The 21,766-nt window shown below is 40.4% G+C and overlaps 1 protein-coding gene across 16 annotated transcripts in view; it reads left to right on the top strand.

Annotated features, from left to right (window-relative positions):
- Positions 1–21,766, top strand: part of PPIG (peptidylprolyl isomerase G) — a 59,597-nt gene that overhangs the window by 595 nt on the left and 37,236 nt on the right. For 2 of the 16 annotated variants that reach the window (XM_066233797.1, XM_066233806.1), the window contains exon 2: positions 21,492–21,560. The exons of 9 other annotated variants lie outside the window; for them this stretch is intronic. The gene's annotated coding sequence lies outside the window, so the exon portion shown is untranslated. Of the gene's footprint in view, positions 1–1,032; positions 1,051–8,132; positions 8,151–10,669; positions 10,817–19,238; positions 19,389–21,491; positions 21,561–21,766 lie in introns of those variants that run through there. 5 more of the 16 variants (XM_066233798.1, XM_066233804.1, XM_066233801.1 and 2 more) reach the window with 5 other exon arrangements.

Here is a 21,766-nt window from a genome sequence, read left to right as displayed (position 1 = left end):
AGGTTGAGGTTGGAGAGTGGCGAGCGAGGAGCCTGGATCACAGGGGTTAAGTTTAGATGTTTGAAGACAGGCTTTCCTCCTTCTGCGACCTTTTCTTCCCCTCATATAGACAGTGTGTATCATGAGTAGCCAGTTAGTTAAGCATTTTCCTAAAACTCAAATCCACCCCTTCCCTTCTTACCCCAGAGCTGTCTCGAACTCTCCCACGTTTCCAATTAGCTGGCAGCAGCGCAGGCCTTTTAGGAAGAGATAATTACTTTAGGAGGAGGAGGATGGCTTCTGAGCTCCGTATGCTATGGGGCGGGGTGGGGGTAGTTTGCGAGTTTTGCTCATCTTTAGTCTTTTAAGGAGCTAAGTCAGCGTCTGCGGGAATGGAGATCTCCCAGTCGTTTCAGAAATGTTATAAAAGCACCATTTCGTGCATTGGTTTTAATTTCTTTTCACAACACTACTTTCTGTGCAGGCCAGGTTTTTGCAATAATCACAAATACTTCCAAGGAATAAGTAAATGTTTTAGAAATGCCGGATACGTTAAGCTTCAGTAGCTAAAACCAGATAGACTGAATAAATGTGTGTCTATATGTATTCCCATTTGGCGAAGAATGGCTAGTAATTTACCAGTACGGACGGATGATAGAGAAGGTGTGTGTGAACATTTTTGAAATTGTGCCATAAAATCCAGAAAAGGCACAGAAATCGAGAATAGCCGCTTCTCTCGTTGTTAGTTGTTATGTGTCAGATACTTTACCGGTTTTAGCATCCCTCATTTATTTTAACCATTTGATATTGGATTATTTTTATAGCAAGTTACGTACTATCTGTCTTAAACAGTTCATTTTACATTGTTTAACGTTTTCTTTACGATTCAGGATTATTGGTGGCCTGGGGTGCTAATGGGCCTCGTCTTTAGGATTCTGTGTTTGTTTTATTGAATTATGTTTACTTTTTACTTTTTTTTCCCTCTTTAATCGTTGCAGGCTGTTGTCAGAGTCGCTTTCTCCTGTTGTCAGGGCCGCTTTCTCCTGTTGTCAGGGCTGTTCAAGTTTGCAGGTTAGAAAATTTTGTTTCTGGCTTCACCATTTTTCTGAACCCCAGTTTTCATCCATAAAGTAGTAATATTTTGATTTTAGACTATCATGAAACTGGGCTTCAAAAATAAATATTCAGTTTTGTTAAAATTCTGTGTAAAATTGGCTTTCAGGAAGAACTCTGAAATTCTATGAGTGAAGAGCTTACATTACATTTATTGGGACTTATTAAAGGCCCTTAGTTTTTGGTGCTTTTTACTGTGGTCTTATAGTATCCGTGGACTTAAAGTAAGGTCTTTATTCTTTTGCATATTTTAAATTAGATTTTCTGTCCAGCAGCCTTTGTTCTTTAATCAAAGGGAATTTGGCAGCCATTTCAAAATAGGATGAACTAGTTCTATAGTTATCAGGACACCAGCAGCAGTTCTTTCAATGTCACTTTTAAGAAATACATGTTAATGTTTTTTCCTTATTTACTAGTGGAATATTTCAAAAGAATATATAATATATATTTTTTGGACTTATAATGTACTAAGGTGTTTTACTGGGGAACCCATTGTTAATTGGCTCAAGTGATTTGAAAAGTTTGTTGCAAATCTTTCTGCTACATTATGGTATTGCACTTTTTTTTTTCCGTTTTAATATTAGCACCAAGCTTCAGTTTTTGTTTTTGTTTTTTTATTTTTTTTATGTGCCTTGACCGCGGGCCTTCAGCAGACCAAGTAACCCATTGCTTGAGCCAGCGACGTTGGGCTCAAGCTGGTGAGCTTTTTGCTCAAACCAGATGAGCCCTCGCTCAAGCTGGCAACCTCGGGGTCTTGAACCTGGGTCTTCCCCATCCCAGTCCGACACTCTATTTTCTGCGCCACCGCCTGGTCAGGCCAAGCTTCAGTTTTCATTTGATGTATGTGTCAGTGGTTTTGCCCTGGTTTAATGTATATATGGTCCTAATAAGAACTCAGCATATTTTTATTTCTGTAGGGCAAATCTTGCATCTTGAAATTTGCTTCAGGCAAGTGTTAATACATAACTCAAAAAAACTGTTATAACTGGGACTGTACTTTTATTTATTTATTTTTAGATTTTATTTATTAATTTTAGAGAGAGGAGTCAGAGAAAGAGAGAGAGAGAGAGAAGGGAGGGAGGAGCAGAAAGCATCAACTCCCATATGTGCCTTGACCAGGGAAGCCCAGGGTTTTTTTGAACCGGCAACCTCAGTGTTCCAAGTTGATGCTTTTACCCATTGAGCCACCACAAGTCAGGCTGGGACTGTAATTTTAGTGCCAGACAAGAAATCTTTTGCACTTTACTTTAGTTTGAGTGGTGGCTTAAAATAATCACTGATCAAAAAAAAGAGATAATAATCACCAATCTCTTTCTGAAATATTATTACACCATAACTATAAACACATCAGTTTTATATTAAAATGGTTATTTTAAAAATATGAATGATTCCTTAACTCATTGATTTTGAAAAATGAAAAACCTGTTTGTTTATATATCAAGCCAATGTTAATTATGTAAAGCTTTAGCTTAAGATTTTGTTATAATTAAATCATAGCATTCATTATAGTCATATGCTGGAAAGTTAAATAAGCCATTACCTAGAATAATTGTAGATAAGCTGGTTTCCACAGTGAAGCTATAGAGTGCTTATTCAGAAAACTCTTGCTTTTTTCCCCTACTGACCTTGAGCCTGTCACTTCAGCTCTCAAGTCCTCTTGTTCTCAATCTATAAAAACAGAAGATTAGCCCTGGCCGGTTGGCTCAGTGGTGGAGCGTCGGCCTGGCATGCGGAAGTCCCGGGTTCGATTCCCGGCTAGGGCACACAGGAGAGGCGCCCGTCTGCTTCTCCACCCCTCCCCCTCTCCTTCCTCTCTGTCTCTCTCTTCCCCTCCCGCAGCGAGGCTCCATTGGAGCGAGGATGGCCCGGGCGCTGGGGATGGCTCCTTGGCCTCTGCCCCAGGCGCTGGAGTGGCTCTGGTCACCACATGGTGATGCCCCAGAGGGGCAGAGCGTCGCCCCCTGGTGGGCGTGCCGGGTGGATCCCGGTCGGGCGCATGCGGGAGTCTGACTGTCTATCCCCGTTTCCAGCTTCAGAAAAATACAAAAAAAACCAAAACCCAGAAGATTGGACCAGATTATCTCTAAAGTTCCTTCAAATTTCAGGAATTCATGTTGTCTTATAGGAATTGCTGTTTGTTTTTTGTTTCCTTTTTTGAGAGTAAGATGATAAACATCAATTTGTAGTTGTGGCACTTGAGTTGTACATTGCTTCTCATATGCACCTTGGGGGTGGGGGCTCCAGCTGAGCCAGTGACCTTGGGGTTCTGAACCTGGGACTTCAGCGTCCCAAGTCAATGCCCTATCCACTACACCACCACTGGTCAGGTGGGAATTGCTGATTGAATAACATTGATAGGGTGTTGTAGGTATAGTTCTGGAGATACTGAAATAAATTTAGATAATTGCAGGTACAATTTTAAGACTCTTACCAGAGATTTCCCAGTCAGTGTATGCTTTTCAGTAGAGTACTAACACAATTGTACTATATTTTTATGTCTCTTGGATTGTATGTGTAAACAGTGTATAATACTCTTTTTTAACACTGAACTTGGCAACATTACAGCTTTTTTTCTTTAAGTTTTCTAAAGGATTTAAGAATTTAGGAAGTGCCTATATACTGTTTTTTGTTTTTGTTTCTTGGGACAGACAGAGAAGGATAGATAGGAACAGAGGAAGGGAGAGCGATGAGAAATACCAATTCTTCGTTGCAGCACCTTAGCTGTTCACTAATTGTTTTCTCATAAGTGCCTTGACTGGGGACTTGAGTAGAGTGAGTGACCCCTTGCTCAAGCCAGCGACCTTGGGCTTCAAGCCAGCAACTGCCTTGCTGAATCTGGATGAGCCCATGCTCAAGCTGGCAACCGCAGGGCTTCAAACCTGGGTCCTCTGCGTCCCACCCAGTCTCACGCTCTATCCACTATGCCACTGCCTGGTCAGGCAAGAAGTGCCTATAAACTGTTAAATTGTTCTACCAGCACAGTGATTTATGACTGTCATCGACAGTAAAGGAAGGGGCAGTATGTGAAAGAGCATAATTGCTTTTCCTAACACCTCAGAATGTTAGGTTGTATTTAATTCTCTTGCAATCTGACATAAGTGTATATTTAAATGTTTTTGAAGCAATTCATTTTCATTTCTTATTTCTTCTCTGGGAACTACATTAGGGAAAGGGTAAAGAAGCTGGGTTAGATTGCTTTCTTTGAATGTAATCTTCAAGATCTGCTGTAGTTTTAATTAGTTTAACTTAATATTATTGCACTTAGAGGTAAAAATCTTTTATGAAAATTGTCACCTGTTTATTAAACTTAATTGATGGTAACTTCCTATCATTGTTTCTTGGCCTTGAGCTAAATATGCTCCCTCTTATAGTGAAAGAGGGAGAAAGGAAGGAAAGAAAAGGAAAGAAACACTTTTTAAAATAGAGTGCAGGAGCCTGACCTGGCGGTGGCACAGTGGATAGAGCGTCGGACTGGGATGTGGAGGACCGAGGTTCGAGACCCCGAGGTCGAGGTCGCCAGCTTGAGCGTGGGCTCATCTGGTTTGAGCATAGCTCACCAGCTTGGACCCAAGGTCGCTGCCTTGAGCAAGGGGTTACTTGGTCTGCTGTAGCCCCACGGTCAAGGCACATATGAGAAAGCAATCAGTGAACAACTAAAGTGCCACAACGGAATAATTGATGCTTCTCATCTCTCTCCGTTCCTCTCTGTCTGTCCTTATCTATCCCCCTCTCTGACTGTCTCTGTTTAAAAAAAAAAGAAAAGAAAAATAGAGTGCAGGACAATAGATTTAGGAATTACGCTATTCAATTGTGAAATAGGACGAGAAGATGGTTACTGGTAGGTTCTGGAAGAATTTCTGACTATGGATACATATTGGCAATATGCCTTGTGAGAAACTACTTATTGAAGCAGGGAACTGAGTTCTAATAGAAGAGTCTAGTTCCGCACATGGCTTCATTAACTAGCATTTTTTCTATTTGATATTATAGTCCCGGGCCACTCACTGCTTAGTGTTGAAGATACTACAAAGGTTCTGAATTTGAGAACTTTACAGAATAGTTTATGATGAAGAAAATTTCAACAAAGGAGGATCGTTTAAGCTTTAGAGTCAGGGTGAAGCTCCCAGAGTGTACTCTGGCTATGTTGAATCTTTAAGGACACATAAGAATTAGCCAAGAGAATCAGAAAGGGAAAAGACTTGCTGATCATCTTAATATTAGTAGTTTAAAAGTTAATCTTTTTTCAAGATTTAGTACTGTGTTGACACCCTCACAATTGTGTGAAGCTGCCAAATAATTCTTTGAATGTAATAAAGGTATTATTTATTGCTTCATTACGAATACCTTGTCTTTTACCGTATAATACTTTTAATAATTAGTTGCCCATATTTTTGCCCTCCCACACATCTGTTACTTTAGGGTGAATATGGAAATTATTTTATGTATGCACCTATAGTCAACTTTTTACATATGAATTAGTTCTCTGATTTTTTTTTATGAAATACACATATTTGTAGAAATTTATGATTCTAGCATTTACATTTTATTTTACTTATTGATTTTCTTAGAGGGACAAGGAGAAAGAAAAACATCAATTTGTTGTTCCATGTAGTATTTATGCATTCATTGGTTGATTCTTGTGTGTGCCCTGACCGGCATCTTACCCACAACCCTGGCCTGTTGGATGATGATCTAACCAGCCTGAGCTACCTGGCCCAGGTCTAGCGTTTCTATTTTAAAATCTTATAACATTATATATCTAGTATTGACATACAAAAGTAATGATGATATTATCAATAAACATTTTTAAAATATTTATTGATTTTTATAGAGGGAGCAAGAAATATCAACTCATGTTGCTTCACTTTAGTTGTTCATTGCTTGCTAGTTCTTGTCATTTGTGCCTTGACCAGGCAAGCCAAGGGTTTCAAACCAATGACCTCAGCATTTTGACACTCTATCTACTGTGCCACCACAGGCCCACTTGGTATACATTTAAAACAATATGTGATTCTGTCTGGTTAGGAGAAAGTAGAAGAATATATGAAAAAATAATAAAAGTTATAGCTAAGTGTCAGGATTTTAAGCAATTTTTGTGTTTCCTTATTAACTGTATTGATTTTCTTTAAGGTTTTCTTGTGATGAAATTAAATATTATCAAGCTCAAATTTCTAAAGGGGTGGGGCGGGTCAGGTGAGTGCATGAGGTTAAAAGAACATAATGAATGGCAACAGGTAATAAATAGGCAATAGTGGAAACTAGGGCAGACTGAAACTTATATGTACCCCTCATGTAATGGAGGGCAGACTGTGATGATTGTCATATAGCAGGGGACCCCAAACTTTTTACACAGAGGGCCAGTTCACTGTCCCTCAGACCGTTGGAGGGCCGGACTATAAAAAAAACTATGAACAAATCCCTATGCACACTGCACATATCATATTTTAAAGTAAAAAAACAAAACGGGAACAGGTACAATATTTAAAATAAAGAACAAGTAAATTTAAATCAACAAACTGACCAGTATTTCAATGGGAACTATGGACCTGCTTTTGGCTAATGAGATGGTCAATGTCCAGTTCCATATTTGTCACTGCTAGCCGTAACAAGTGATAAGACGTGCTTCCGGAGCCGTGACACGTGCATCCCGCGTCACCAGAAAGTAGTACTGTATGTGAGCAACACATCCTGTGCTCTTCTCACTGACCACCAATGAAAGAGATGCATGCCCCTTCCAGAAGTGCGGTGGGGGCCGGATGAATGGCCTCAGGGGGCTGCATGCGGCCCGGGGGACTGTAGTTTGGGTACCCCTGTATAGGAATGAGGCTACATACAGTGATTTTTTTTAATATCTGAATTTTAGAAAAATAGCCATATCTTATTTAAATTAAACAAATTTGCAGCAAACAGATCATCTGTAGGCTACTATGAAAGCTTTCATTATTTTTCATTCTTAGGAAATCCATCAATTTTTTTGAGGTGGGGAACAGACAGGAAGAGAGAGAGATGAGAAGCATCAGCTCATGGTTGCAGTGCCTTGGTTGTTCATTGATTGCTTTCTCATATGTGCTTTTACTGGGGGGCTCCAGCCAAGGCAGTGACTGCTTGCTGAAGCCAATGACCTTGGGCTTAAACCAGCAACCATGGGGTCATGTCTGTGATCCCACACACCTGAGGTGAGGCTATCGTGCCATCCTCAGCGCCTGGGGCCCACTTGCTCAAATGAGCCATGGCTGTGTGATAGGGAGAGAGAAAGGAGAGGGAGGGGTGGAGAAGCAGAGGGTTGCTTCTCCTGTGTGCCCTGACCAGGAATTGAACCCAGGACTTCCACATGCTGGGTCAACTCTCTACCTCTGAGCCAGGGGTCCCCAAACTATGGCCCGCGGGCCACATGCAGCCCCCTGAGGCCATTTATCCGGCCCTGCTGCACTTCCGGAAGGGGCACCTCTTTCATTGGTGGTCAATGAAAGGAGCACATTGACCATCTCATTAGCCAAAAGCAGGTCCATAGTTCCCATTGAAATACTGGTCAGTTTCTTGATTTAAATTTACTTGTTTTTTATTTTAAATATTGTATTTGTTCCCGTTTTGTTTTTTTACTTTAAAATAAGATATGTGCAGTGTGCATAGGGATTTGTTCATAGTTTTTTTTATAGTCTGGCCCTCCAACGGTCTGAGGGACAGCGAACTGGCCCCCTGTGTAAAAAGTTTGGGGACCCCCCTGCTCTGAGCCAACCAGCCAGGGCCTCACTGATGATTTATTATTTGCTCCACTCATAGTCTAATGTAAGTCAGGGGAGTTGTTGAGGGTCTTCCATGAATGCTTTTTAATATCTTTTACAGCCTAAAGTACTTCATTGGATCCTCTGAAATCAGTTGACTATCAAAGAGTGAAAACTTTGGAGAAGGCACAACCATTTTAAACTACTCTGGCATGGAGATGACTCATATCTGTGGCTTCTCAGGTTTTATTATGTAAACAAGTCACTATTTACCCTATTTATTCAGTGGATCTGGGAAATTTGACCATTCAACCAAAGAAAAGAACACAGATAATGGTGAGCACTATCACAGTGCAGCTCTGGCAATAGCAGTATATTTGTAAAGATAGAACAAGCCTTTTTAAAAATTTGTTTCCTTTTTTTTAAAGCAGTTTTTAAAATATATTTATTAATTTTTTTTAGAGAATTATCGATTTGTTGTTCCACTTATTTATGTATTTATTGGTTTATTTTTGTATGTGCCTTGACCGTGGATTGAACACACAACTTTGGAGTATTGGGACGAACGACACTAACCAGTGGAGCAACCTGGCCAGGCGCAATTTTATTTTTCAATTACAGCTTACATTCAATTTTATTGTGTATTAGTTTCAGGTGTACAGCATAGCTGTTACATAGTGAGATACTTTACAAAGTGTTCTATCTGGTAGTTCCAGTACGTACATGACACCATACATAGTTATTACAGTATTATTAACTATATTCCCAATGCTGTTCTTTACATTCCTATGACTATTTTGTACCTAACCTGTTTGTACTTTTTAATCCCTTCATCTTTTTCACCCAGTCCCCCAACCCTCTTCTCTGATAACCACCATTCTTTTCTCTGTTATCTATGGGTCTGTTTCTGTTTTGTTTGTTCTTTATTTTGTTCTTTAGGTTCTATCTATATACAGGGGTTGGCAAAAGTAGGTTTACACTTGTGAGTATATGAAACACTTTATTGTTATATTATTATTTTATTTATTTTTACAATATTATAACTGTAGACCTACTTTTGCCTATCCTTGTATAAGTTAAATCATATAGTATGTGTCTTTCTCTGAGTTATCAATTAGCATAATACCACCTGACCAGGCGGTGGTGCACTGTGTAGAGTGTTTGACTGGGACGCAGAGGACCCAGGTTCAAAACCCCAAAATCACCAGTTCGAGTACAGGCTCATCCAGCTTGGGTGCACACGGGCTTTCTGGCTTAAGAGTGGGATCGTAGACATGACCCCATGGTTGCTGGCTTGAGCCCAAAGGTCTCTGACTTGAAGCCCAAGGTTGTGGCTTAAGCAAGAGGTCACTCACTCTGCTGTAGCCCTCGGGTCAAGGCACATATGAGAAAGCAATCCATGAACAACTAAGGTACCACAATGAAGAATTGATGTTTCTCATCTCTCTCCCTTCCTGTCTGTCCCTATCGGTCTGTTTCTGTCACCAAAAAAATACAATAAAGTAAAATAAAATAAAATAAAAATAGCGTAATACTCTCTCTAGGTCCATCCAAGCTGTTATGAATGGTAAAATTTCTTTTTTGTGTGATACAGTATTTCATTATATGTTTGTGTGTTTCACAACTTTTTTATCCATTTGTTTATTGATGGGCCCTTGGGTTGCTACCGTATCTTGGCTATATAGATATTGCAGAAGTGTACATAGGGGTGTACATACAATTCTTTGTAATTAGTGTGTTGAGTTTCTTCAGGTATATTAACAGAGGGGAATCACTGGGTCACAAGGCAGCTTCATTTTTTATTTTTTGAAGAATTTCCATGATGCTTTCTCATGGCCACATCAGTCTGCTTTCTGACTGTGCACAAGAGTTCTCTTTTCTCCACATTCTTATCAACATTTGTTGATTTATTGACAGCCATGAGATGATACCTCAAGGTGGTTTTAACCCTTTGAGTAATGAGGTTTTTTTCATGCTCACCAAGCCCCAGGAGTAAGGGTTTTTTTTCAAAAATGAGATTAATTCCAGTTCCAGTTTTATTAACTTAAAATTGTGTTTGATAACCAGTTTATGGAAACAAGAAGAACATACATTTGCCTTTTTTTAGTGTTGCCTTACACATTTTTTATTTTATTTTTTTATTTTTATTTTTTTTTTTTCATTTTTCTGAAGCTGGAAACAGGGAGAGACAGTCAGACAGACTCCCGCATGCGCCCGACCGGGATCCACCCGGCACGCCCACCATGGGCGACGCTCTGCCCACCAGGGGGCGATGCTCTGCCCATCCTGGGCGTTGCCATGTTGCGACCATAGCCACTCCAGCGCCTGGGGCAGAGGCCACAGAGCCATCCCCAGCACCCGGGCCATCTTTGTTCCAATGGAGCCTTGGCTGCAGGAGGGGACGAGAGAGACAGAGAGGAAAGCGCGACGGAGGGGTGGAGAAGCAAATGGGCGCTTCTCCTGTGTGCCCTGGCCAGGAATCGAACCCGGGTCCTCCGCTTACACATTTTTTAAAGAAAAACTTTTGTACAATCATACTCTGGATGGTCAGGAGGCACAAGGATGTACGTGAATGTTCGTAATACTCAAAGGGTTAATACACATTTCTGTGATGATTAGTGAAATTGAGCCTTTTCATATACTGTTGATCATCTCTATGTCCTCTTTGGATAAGTGTGTTTAGATCTTCGACCCCCACCCTTTTTTTTTAAGATTGCATTTATTGATATTTTAGAGAGTGGATAGAGAGAAAGGAGAAGAAGGTGAAGCATCATCTTGTAGTAGTTGCTTCTCTTATGTGTCTTGACCAGGCAAGTTCGGGGTTTCTTTCTTTTCTCTCTTTTCTTTTTTTAAAGTGCGAAGATGGGAGACAGAGACAGACTCTTGCATGTGACTCCACCGGGATCCACCCAGCAATGTTATGCCCATCTGGGGCCATCCGCAACTGAGCTGTTTTTAGTGCCTGAGGCAGAGTCTCCAGGGAGCCATCCTTAGCACCCAGGGTAACTCATTAGAGCCAGTTGAGCCATGACTGTGGGCGGGGTAGAGTAGGAGAGGGAAGGGTGGAGAAGCAGATGGGTGCTTCTCCTATGCGACCTACAGGGAATCAAACACAGGGTATCTGCATGCTGGGCTGACTTTTTACCCCTGAGCCAACCGGCCAGGGCCAGCTCTGGTTTTGAACCAGCAATCTTCTCATTCCAGGTCGATACTTTATCCATTGTGCCACCACAGGCCCTCTGCCCATTTTTTAATGGGATTGTTTGTTTTTTTGGTGTTGAATGTGTGAGTTTTTTTTGTTTTGTGAGGAGTTTTTTGTATTGTTTTTTCCAAAGTGAGAAGCAGGGGGAGGCAGACAGACAGACTACCACATGTGCCTGACCAGAATCCACCCAGCAGGCCCACCAGGGGACAGTGCTCGGCCCCTCTGAGGTGTTGCTCCACTGCAGTCGGAGTCATTCTAGCGCCTGAGGCAGAGGCCATGGAGCCATCCTCAGTGCCCGGGCCAACTTGGCTCCAATGAAACCTTGGCTATGGGAGGGAAAGAGAGAGACAGAAAAGAGAGAGAAAGAGTAGAGAAGCAGATGGGTGCTTCTCCTGGGTGCCCTGGCCAGGAATCGAACTCAGGACTTCCACAGTCTGGGCCAGTGCTTTACCACTGAGCCAAACGGCCTGGGCTGAATGTGTAAGTTCTTTCTGGATTTTTTTTTTTTTAATTTTATTTATTTATTTATTTATTTTATTCATTTTAGAGAGGAGAGAAAGAGACAGAGAGAGAGAGAGAGAGAGAGAAGAGAGACAGAGAGAGAGAGAAGTGGGGAGGAGCTGGAAACATCAACTCCCATATGTGCCTTGACCAGGCAAGCCCAGGGTTTCAAACCAGCGACCTCAGCATTTCCAGGTCAACGCTTTATCCACTGTGCCACCACAGGTCAGCTTTATGGATTTTTGATATGAACCTATTATCAGATGTTTCAGTAGTGAATTTCTTCTTTAATTCAGTAGGTTTTTCTTTTGTTTTGTTAATTTCCTTTGTTATGCAAAACTTTTTAGTTGATGTAGGCCCGATTTTTTTTCTTTTGTTTCTCTTGGCTGAGGAAAAAATATTGCTACAAGAAATATCTGGTGTTTTACTGCTTATGTTTTCTTCTGGGAGTTTTATAGTTTTGGGTCTTACGCTTGAGTCTTTAATCAATTTTGAGTTTATTCTTGTATATGGTGTAAAAAGGTGGCCTAATTTTATTTTATTTTATTTTGCATGTATCTGTCCAGTTTTTCCAACACTATTAAATAGATTGTATTTACCCCATTGTATATTCTTGTCTCCTTTGGTGAATATTAATTGACCATAAAGCTGTAGATTTATTTCTGGGCTCTCTATTCTGTTCCGTTGATATATATGGACAAGTTTTATGCCAGTACCATATTGTTTTATTATGGACTTAATAGTTTGATATCTCCAACTTTGTTCTTTCTCTAGATTGCTGTGCCTGGCTATTTGGGGTCTTTTGTAGTTCCATATAAATTTTTGGATTTTTGTTCTAGTTCTGTGACATACACCATTTGTATTTTGATAGGAATTGCATTGACTCTACAGATTGTTTTGGGTAGTATGGACATTTTAATAATGTTAACTCTTTCTATCCAAGAACATGGTATATGCTTCCACTCTCTTCCTCAATTTCTTTCTCAATATCTTATAATTTTCCAAGTACAGGTCATTTACCTTCTTGGTTAAATTTATTTGTAGGTATCTTTTTTGTTGTTGTTGTAATTGTAAATGGGATTGTTTTCTTTGTTTCTCTTTTCTAATAATTTGTTATTGGTGTATAAAAATGCCAGCAATTTCTGAATGTTAATTTTGTATCCTGCTGCTTTACTAAATTTATTTAATCAGTCCTAGTAGTTTTTTGATGGAATCTTTAGGGTTCTCTATATATAGTATCACATCATCTGCAGCTGACAGTTTTTCTTCTTCCTTTCCAACTTAGATGCCTTTTATTATTTCTTGTCTGATTGCTGTGGCTAGAACTTCTAGTACTGTGTTGAATTAGAGTGGTGGAAGTGGACATCCCTATCTTGGTATGATCTTAAGGGAAACAGTTTTTCTCATTGCTATGATGTTAGCTCTGGGTCTGTCATATGTGGACTTTATTATGATATGTTGAGATATGTTCCCTCTATACCCTCTTTGTTGATAGTTTTTTTCATAAATCGGTGCTGGATTTTATCAAATAATATTTTTTTTGGCATCTGTTGATATGACTATGCTTTTTATTTTTCATCTTATTTATGTGTTGTATCATGTTGATTTGCAGGTATTATACCACCCTTATATCCCAGAAATAAACCCCATTTGATCATGCTGTACGATCTGGTCTTCTGGTAATACTTTGTTGAGGATTTTAGCATTTATGTTCATCAGGGAAGTTGTCTTATAATTTTCTGTAGAATAAGGATAATGCTGGCCTCATAAAATGAGCTTGGACGTTTTCTCTCTTCTTGAACTTTGTGTTATACTTTGAAAAGAATAGGTGTTAGTTCTTTGAAGGTTTGGTAAAATTCAGCTGGTCAGATTTTCTGTTTCTTCTTGATTCAGTTTGGAAAATAGTATGTTTGTAGGAATTTTTCCATTACTTTCAGATTATCCAGTTTGTGGGCATGTAGTTCATAATATTTTCTGATACTCCTATGTATTTCTGTGGTGTTTCTAATTTTATTTATTTGGGTCCTCTTTTTCTTGATGAGTCTGATTAAAATTTTATCAATCTTATTTATCTTTTCACAGAACAAGCTCTTGGTTTCATTGATCTTTTATACTTTTTTTTCTTTTTTTTTATTATTTCTTTCTGAAGCTGGAAACGGGGAGAGACAGTCAGACAGACTCCCACATGCGCCCGACCGGGATCCACCCGGCACGCCCACCATGGGCGACGCTCTGCCTACCAGGGGGTGATGCTCTGCCCCTCCGGGGCCTCGCTCTGCCGCGACCAGAGTCACTCTAGCGCCTGGGGCAGAGGCCAAGGAGCCATCCTCAGCGCCCGGGCCATCTTTACTCCAGTGGAGCCTTGGCTGCGGGAGGGGAAGAGAGAGACAGAGAGGAAGGAGGGGGTGGGGGTGGAGAAGCAAATGGGCGCCTCCCCTAAGTGCCCTGGCCAGGAATCGAACCTGGGTCCCCCTGCACGCCAGGCTGATGCTCTACCGCTGAGCCAACCAGCCAGGGCCTATACTTTCTTTTAGATTATTTTATTTTTACTCTGATCTTTATTATTTTTTCTACTCACTTTGGGCTTTGGTTTTTTGTTTGTTTTTTTGTTTTTAGTTCCTTTAGGTGTAAGGTTAGATTGAGATTTTTTTTTTAAGTGAGAAGGAGACAGAGAGAGAGAGAGGGGAACAGACAGGAAGGGAGAGAGATGAGAAGCATCAGTTCTTCATTGTGACAACTTAGTCGTTTATTGATTGCTTTCTCATATGTGCCTTGACCTGGGTGCTCCAGCAGAGCAAGTGACCCCTCGCTCGAGCCAGTGACCTTGGGCTTCAAGCCAGCAACTCCTTGCTCAAGCCGGTGACTTTGGGGTTTCCAGCCTGGGTCCTCATTCTCCCAGGCCAACACTCTATCCACTGAGCCACCGCCTGGTCAGGCTGATTGAGATTTTTCTTGTTTCTTTGAGGTACACCTGTATTGCTATGAATTTCCCTTTTAGAAGTGGTGTAACTGTGCCCCATAGATTTTGGGTTGTGTTTTAATTTTCATTTGACTCAAGGTATCTTTTGATTGCTTGCTTGATTGCATTGATAACCCATTCATTGTTTAGTATCATGTTATTTAGTCTCCATGTGTTTTTGTTTTTCAGGGATTTTTTAATTGAGTTTCTGTTTTATAGCATTGTGTTTGGAGAAAATACATGCATGGTATGATTTCAGATGTTTTAAATTTATTGAGACTTATTTTATCCTTACATGTGGTTTATCCTGGAAAATGTTCCATGTGCACTTGAAAAGAATGTACTGTATTTCCCCATGTATAAGACACACCTTAATTTGTGGGCCCAAATTTTGGAAAAAAAAAAATGTGTTACATAAAGTTATTGAACTTGTTTTATTCATCTACAACGAGCGCAAATAACAAGTGTGAAAAAGCAGGAAATACAAGTAAAAAATAAACTACAACCACTGTATAAGACATACCTAGTTTTTAGACCCCAATTTTTTCAAAAATTATGTCTTATACATGTGGAAATACAGTATATTCTGCTACTTTGGGGTGAAATGTTTTGAAATTATCTATTAAATCCACCTGGTCTTTTGTGTCATTTAAGACCGCTGTTTCTTTGATATTTTTCTGTCTGGAAGATCTATTCATTGATGTCAGTGGGGTATAAATCCCCCTACTGTGACTCTGTTACTGTTGATCTCTCCCTTTTATCCACCAAGATTTTCTTTATTTAGGTGCTCCTATGTTGGGTGCATAAATGTTTACAAGGACTGTATTCTCTTGGAGCGATTCCTTTACCATTATGTAATGTTCTTCTTTGTTTCTTATTGCCTGTGTTTTAAAGGATATATTTTGTCTGATATAAGTATTACTATTCCAACTTAATTATCATGTTTATGCTCATGAAGTGTCTTTTTCCATCCCTTTACTATCGATCTGCTTTTTCATTCTGACGGAGTCTCTTATAAACATTATATACATGGGTCTTGCATTCTTATCCAGTAATCTACCCTGAATCTTTTGATTGGAGTATTTAATCCATTTACATTTAAAGTGATTATTGATATGTACATGCTTATTGCCATTTTCTTCTTTATAGTTATCTTTCTTTTTATTTTCCTTGAAGTCTTTTTAACATTTTTTGTCATACTGGTTTGGTAACAATGGACTCCTTTAGCTTATTCTTATCAGGGGAGCTCCTTATTTCTCCTTCAATTTTGAATGATAGTTTTGCCAGGCAAAGTAGTCTTGGTTGTAGATCCTTGCTTTCATCATTTTGAATATTTCACACACATTCCTTCTGGCCTGAAATGTTTCTGTTCAGAAATCTGCTGACAGTCTTATGGGCGCTCCCTTTAGATACTTAACGTTTTCTTGCTTCTTTCAATATTCTTTCTTTGTCTTTAACCTTTGCCATTTTAATTATGATGTGTCTTGGTGTGGGCCAATTTGGGTTCATCTTGTATAGTATTCTCTGGACTTATGTGTCTTTTTTCTTCAGATTAGGGAAGTTTTTTGTTATAATTTCTTCAAATAGGTTTTTAATCCTTTGGGTTTTTTTCCTGATACCTCTGTGATGTGGATGTTATCTTTGATGTTTCCCAGAAGTTCCTTAAACTATTCTTATTTTTAAATTTACTTTTTTTTTTTCTGCTATAATCTAGCCACTGTTCCACCACCTGGTTAGGCTCCCTAAGTTTCTTTCTTTCTTTTTCTTTTTTTTTTTTCTTTGTATTTTTCTGAAGTTGGAAACGGGGAGGCAGTCAGACAGACTCCCGCATGCGCCCAACCGGGATCCACCCAGCACGCCCACCAGGAGGTGGTGCTCTGCCCATCTGGGGCATTGCTCTCCTGCAACCAGAGCCATTCTAGTGCCTGAGGCAAAGGCCACAGAGCCATCCTCAGCGCCCAGGCCAGCTTTGCTCCAATGGAGTCTTGGCTGCGGGAGCAGAAGAGAGAGACAGAGAGGAACGAGAGGGGGAGGGGTGGAGAAGCAGATGGGCGCTTCTCCTGTGTGCCCTGGCCGGGAATCAAACCCAGGACTCCTGCACGCCAGGCCGATGCTCTACCACTGAGCCAACTGGCCAGGGCCTTTTTTTTCTTTTTATTAAGTGAAAGGAGGGGAGGCAGAGAGACAGACTTCCTCATGCACTCCCACCAGGGTCCACTTGGCAGTCTCCCTTCTGAGTGATACTCTGCTCATTAGGGGCATTGCACTGTTGCTCCACAGCCAAGCTATTTTTAGTGCCTGAGATGGAGACCATGGAGCCATCCTCAGCACCTGGGGTCAACTTGCTCCAACCAAACCAATTAAGATATGGCTGCAGGAGGAGAATGGGGTTGGGGTGGGGTGGAGAAGCAGATAGTCACTTATCCTGTGTGCCCTGACTGGGAATCAAACCTGGGACATCCATGTACCAGGCCGATGCTCTACCACAGAGCCAACCAGTCAGGACTGGCTTCCTACGTTTCTTGAGCATCCTTATTAACATAGTTTTAAATTGTGTATTTGGTAGATTGCTTTTCACCATTTTATTTTATTCTTTTTCTGGGAAATTTTTTCTGTTCTTTCATTTGGGGTATATCTCTTTTTCTCCCCACTTTTGTTGTCTTTTCTATATTTGTTTCTGTGTCTTAGGATCAACTCTGTCTCCCAGTTTTAGTATGGTGGCCTAATGTAGTAGGTCAAGGGTCCCCAAATTTTTTACACAGGAGGCCAGTTCACTGTCCCTCAGACCGTTAGAGGGCTGGACTATAAAAAAACTATGAACAAATCCCTATGCACACTGCACATATCTTATTTTAAAGTAAAAAAACAAAACGTGAACAAATACAGTATTTAAAATAAAGAACAAGTAAATTTAAATCAACAAACTGACCAGTATTTCAATGGGAACTATGCTCCTCTCACTGACCACCAACGAAAGAGGTGCCCCTTCCAGAAGTGCGGAGGGGGCTGGATAAATGGCCTCAGGGGGCTACATGCGGCCCGTGGGCCGTAGTTTGCGGACCCCTGTAGTAGGTGTTCTGTGAAGTTTAGTAATGCAGTCTTCTTGATCTCCTGAACTAGGTGCTCCATGAATATCTATTGTGGGGGTTATATGAATCCTCCTGTTGTAATTGAGTCTTGATTGCTGTTGACCCATCTGTGGGTAGGGCTGGCCCTCTGGGTGGCTGACAGTGTATGAGGTGCTTGGGCTGTCCCCATGAAGTGGAATTTGCCCCAGCATTGTTTGTGCCTGCTGAGATATCCCTTTTGGTGTGCCACTTGTGGAGCTAATTGGGTCTTGCTATGATGTGGTCTGAAGCCCACCACTGGGTGTATTGGTTTTAAGAGGTACTCTTTTGAGAGGTACTCTAGTGCTGGTCAATGTCAGACACTGCCTGTGAGTGGCCTAGGCTACCCCTTTGGAGATAAAAAGTAATCCAATTTATGGCTATTTGCTGAGTCTGGGTGTGCACTGGAGTGGCCAGTCTGCACACCAGGGCCAGCTTCCACCAACACCAAGGTCTGGGCAGGTCAGTAAAAGGTCCAGAACACTCTGAAATATGATTCTGTGCACCTTCCATGTTCCTGTTAGTCTCAGTCACTGCAGGTGCCTCTGGCAAGTTTTTCTTCTTTGTTTTGTGACTGAATAATATTTCATTGTGTGTGTAAGCATATATTTTTTATCCACTTTTTTTAGATATCACATTTAAGTAAGATCATACATTATTTGTCGAGTTATTACACTTCATTTAATGTTATGTTGTAACAAATGGCATGGATTTCTTTTTATGGCTAATATTCCATTAGTCATTTGCATTTTCCGTTTATCTCTTGATGGGCACTTATATTGTCTTCATGTGTTGGCTATTGTAAATAATGCTGCGGTGAACATGGTAATACAGGTATCTCTTCAGCATAGTAATTTTGTTTCCCTTTTTTTTTTTATTTTAGTAAGAGATGGAGGTGCAGAGACAGACTAGTGCACGTGCCCCAACCGGGATCCACCTGGCAAGCCCACTAGGAGGCAATGCTGTGCTCATCTGGGGCCCTTGCTCTGTTGCAGCCGGGGCCATTTATTAGTGTCTGAGGCGGAGGTCATGGAGCCTTCATCAGCTCCCAAGGCCAACTCACTCCAATTGAGCCATGGCTGCAGGAGAGGTGAAGAAGAGAAAGAGACAGAGAAGCGAGAGGGGGAGGGGTGGAGAAGCCTAAGGGCGCTTCTCCTTTGTGCCCTGACCGGAATTGAACCTGGGACATCCACACACCAGACCAGTGCTCCACTACTGAGCATACCTGCCAGGGCCAAGTTTCCCATCATTTTTTTAATGCGCATATGATATGTATAAAATTGGAATCTTATAGAAAATACTGCTTACTAACTTGCAAATATATTAGGAATAGTTTTTCATTCAGGAGTAGTCTTTGATAATTTTTCTTTTTCAGTTTTTTTATAACTTATTAATAACATTCATATTTAGTAAAATTGAAAAGGTATAGACAGTTATATAATAAAAAAACTTTATACTCATTTTCTCCACCTACTCATTTCTGCTCCTACCAGGTATTTTTGTATTAGATAAGCAAATACGTACATTTTTTTAACTTTTAAAATACAAAGAAAGTGTACCATATATCATATATTTCAGTATTTTGCTTTTTTTTAAAATAAATTTTATTTTTATTTTATTTATTCATTTTTAGAGAGGAGAGAGAGGGAGAGAGAGGAGAGAGAGAGAGAGAGAGAGAGAGAGAAGGGGGGAGGAGCTGGAAGCATCAACTCCCATATGTGCCTTGACCAGGCAAGCCCAGGGTTTCAAACCAGCGACCTCAGCATTTCCAGGTCAACGCTTTATCCACTGCGCCACCACAGGTCAGGCCATATTTTGCTTTTTTATATACATATTTAACAAAGGGTTTTAGAGGTTGCAGTATATAAACACCTTCCTTATCCTATTTTATAGCCATATTCATTGTACCAATATTACTTAGGTATCCTGTTTCTCAGTTTTGGATGTTTGGGTTTACAGCCTTTCTGCCACTACAGATGCTTTGAGTAACCTTATTTTGCAAGTGTGTAGGATATGTATAAAATAAATTCCTGGAAGTGTGGCTACTGAGTCAAAGGGCATTTAATGCATTTGCAATACATGGTTTTCAAATTGGCAAAGGAGTATCAGTTTACCCCTTTACTAGAGGCAACAACGTACGAGGTCAGCATTTTTTATATTTGTCAATTCCATAAATGAAAAATGTTATCTTTGTAATTTTAACATGTAAGGCTATGATTTCCAATGGCTAGATGAATATCATCCATTTAAATAAGGGTATCATTTATTTAACCAATTTTTATTACTGTACAATTGCTTTTTTTTAATTTTACTATACAAAAAGTGCTATGGTAGCAGTTTATGTAACTTTCTTAGTGTTTAATAGTTTATAAGGATTTATTACCTATTTTTAACCATATAATATTGGTATCTTTTTTTTGTTGAACAAAATTTTTCTTAGCAGGATAGGGGGCAGACAGGGAGAGAAATGAAAAGCATCAACTAATAGTTACGGCCCCTTAGTTTTCATTGATTGCTTTCTCATATGTGCCTTGACCAGGGCGGGGGGGGGGGGGGCTGGCTCCAACTGAACCAATGACCCCTTGCTCAAGCCAGCAACAGTGAGGTCATGTCTCTCTGATCCTGCACTTAAGTTGGTGAGCTGGTGGTGCTCAAGCCAGTTACCTTGGGGTTTCAAACCTAGGCCCTCAGCGTCCCAGGCCAACGCTCTGTCCATTGCACCACCGCCTCATCAGGCTGAACAAACATTTTCAATGCATTTTAGAAGTTGTATTTTCAACAAAAAAAAAGTTGTATTTTCAAACAGAAAATTGACTTGCATCACAACTCCTGGTCCCCTCTGCAGAGTACTGTAGTAGTTTTTTGTTTTTTTCTTTTTTTTTTTCCTGAAGCTGGAAACGGGGAGAGACAGCCAGACAGACTCCCGCATGCGCCCGACCGGGATCCACCCGGCACGCCCACCAGGGGCGACGCTCTGCGGCGACCAGAGCCACTCTAGCGCCTGGGGCAGAGGCCAAGGAGCCATCCCCAGCACCCGGGCCATCTTTGCTCCAGTGGAGCTTTGGCTGCGGGAGGGGAAGAGAGAGACAGAGAGGAAGGAGGGGGTGGGGGTGGAGAAGCAAATGGGCGCTTCTCCTATGTGCCCTGGCCGGGAATCGAACCCTGGTCCCCCGCACGCCAGGCCAACGCTCTACCGCTGAGCCAACCGGCCAGGGCGAGTACTGTAGTAGTTTTTATATACATCTCTTAAGATCATTTTCATTATCTGCAGAAAATAGAGTATTCTTTTGAGTGGTACAAAAAATATGCAATTTGCCCTTTTTTTTAACTAAATAAGATTTTTTGATAATATATGCAAAAAACTTTAGTTTTAGATTAAAAGAAAGCATAGGAAATAATGTCATCTTTGATTCATGAAGTCATTTCAGAAATTTGCTTCAGGATAAAAAAGTACTGTGTTCATCTTTTAGTACAGTATATGTGTGGGACATTTTGAGTGTTTCTTTTTTGTTGTTTTAACAGGGTTGCAGGAAGCATTCTCACACATGCTTACTTACCCTTTTATGTATGTATATTTATTTGTTTATTAAATATTGATTTTCTGCCATAACCAAGCACTGATTGAGGACTAGGAATTAAGAAGGGAGTAAAACTGAAGGTCTATCACATCATGGAATTTATATTCTCATAAGAGAAATAGACATAAAAGCTTGAATTTATGATAATAATTTATGATAACAAAATAACAAGTATCACTAAATGCTGGGAAGAAAATAAAGGATAAAATAAAGCAGAGTAAGGGGGTATAAAGTGTTGGAGGACAGGGGCAGCTTTTTTTAATATGTTGGTAAGGGATGATTTCTGTGAAGAGGTGATATTTCAGCAACAACTTAATTTAATTGAAGGAATGAACCATATGAAGATCTGGGGTGAAATCAGTTCATGCAGAGAGAACAGCAGACGTCAAAGACGAGGTGAGGGAATGGGCCTTGGAATGTTTAAAGATCAGCAGGAATACCAGTGTGGCTGAGAAGAAAGTATTGAGAACTGTGTTGTCCAGTATAGTATCCACGAGCCACATATAGTTAGTGAGCTCTTGAACTGTGGCTAGTGTGAATTGACAGACACTGGATTTCTGTGACTTAATACCACAAAAAGAATGTGATATTTCTCATGAATA

This window comes from Saccopteryx bilineata, chromosome 5, assembly GCF_036850765.1.
Source record: "Saccopteryx bilineata isolate mSacBil1 chromosome 5, mSacBil1_pri_phased_curated, whole genome shotgun sequence".
Classification (NCBI taxonomy): Eukaryota; Metazoa; Chordata; class Mammalia; order Chiroptera; family Emballonuridae; genus Saccopteryx; species Saccopteryx bilineata.
This window is presented reverse-complemented; position numbering and strand designations above follow the sequence as displayed.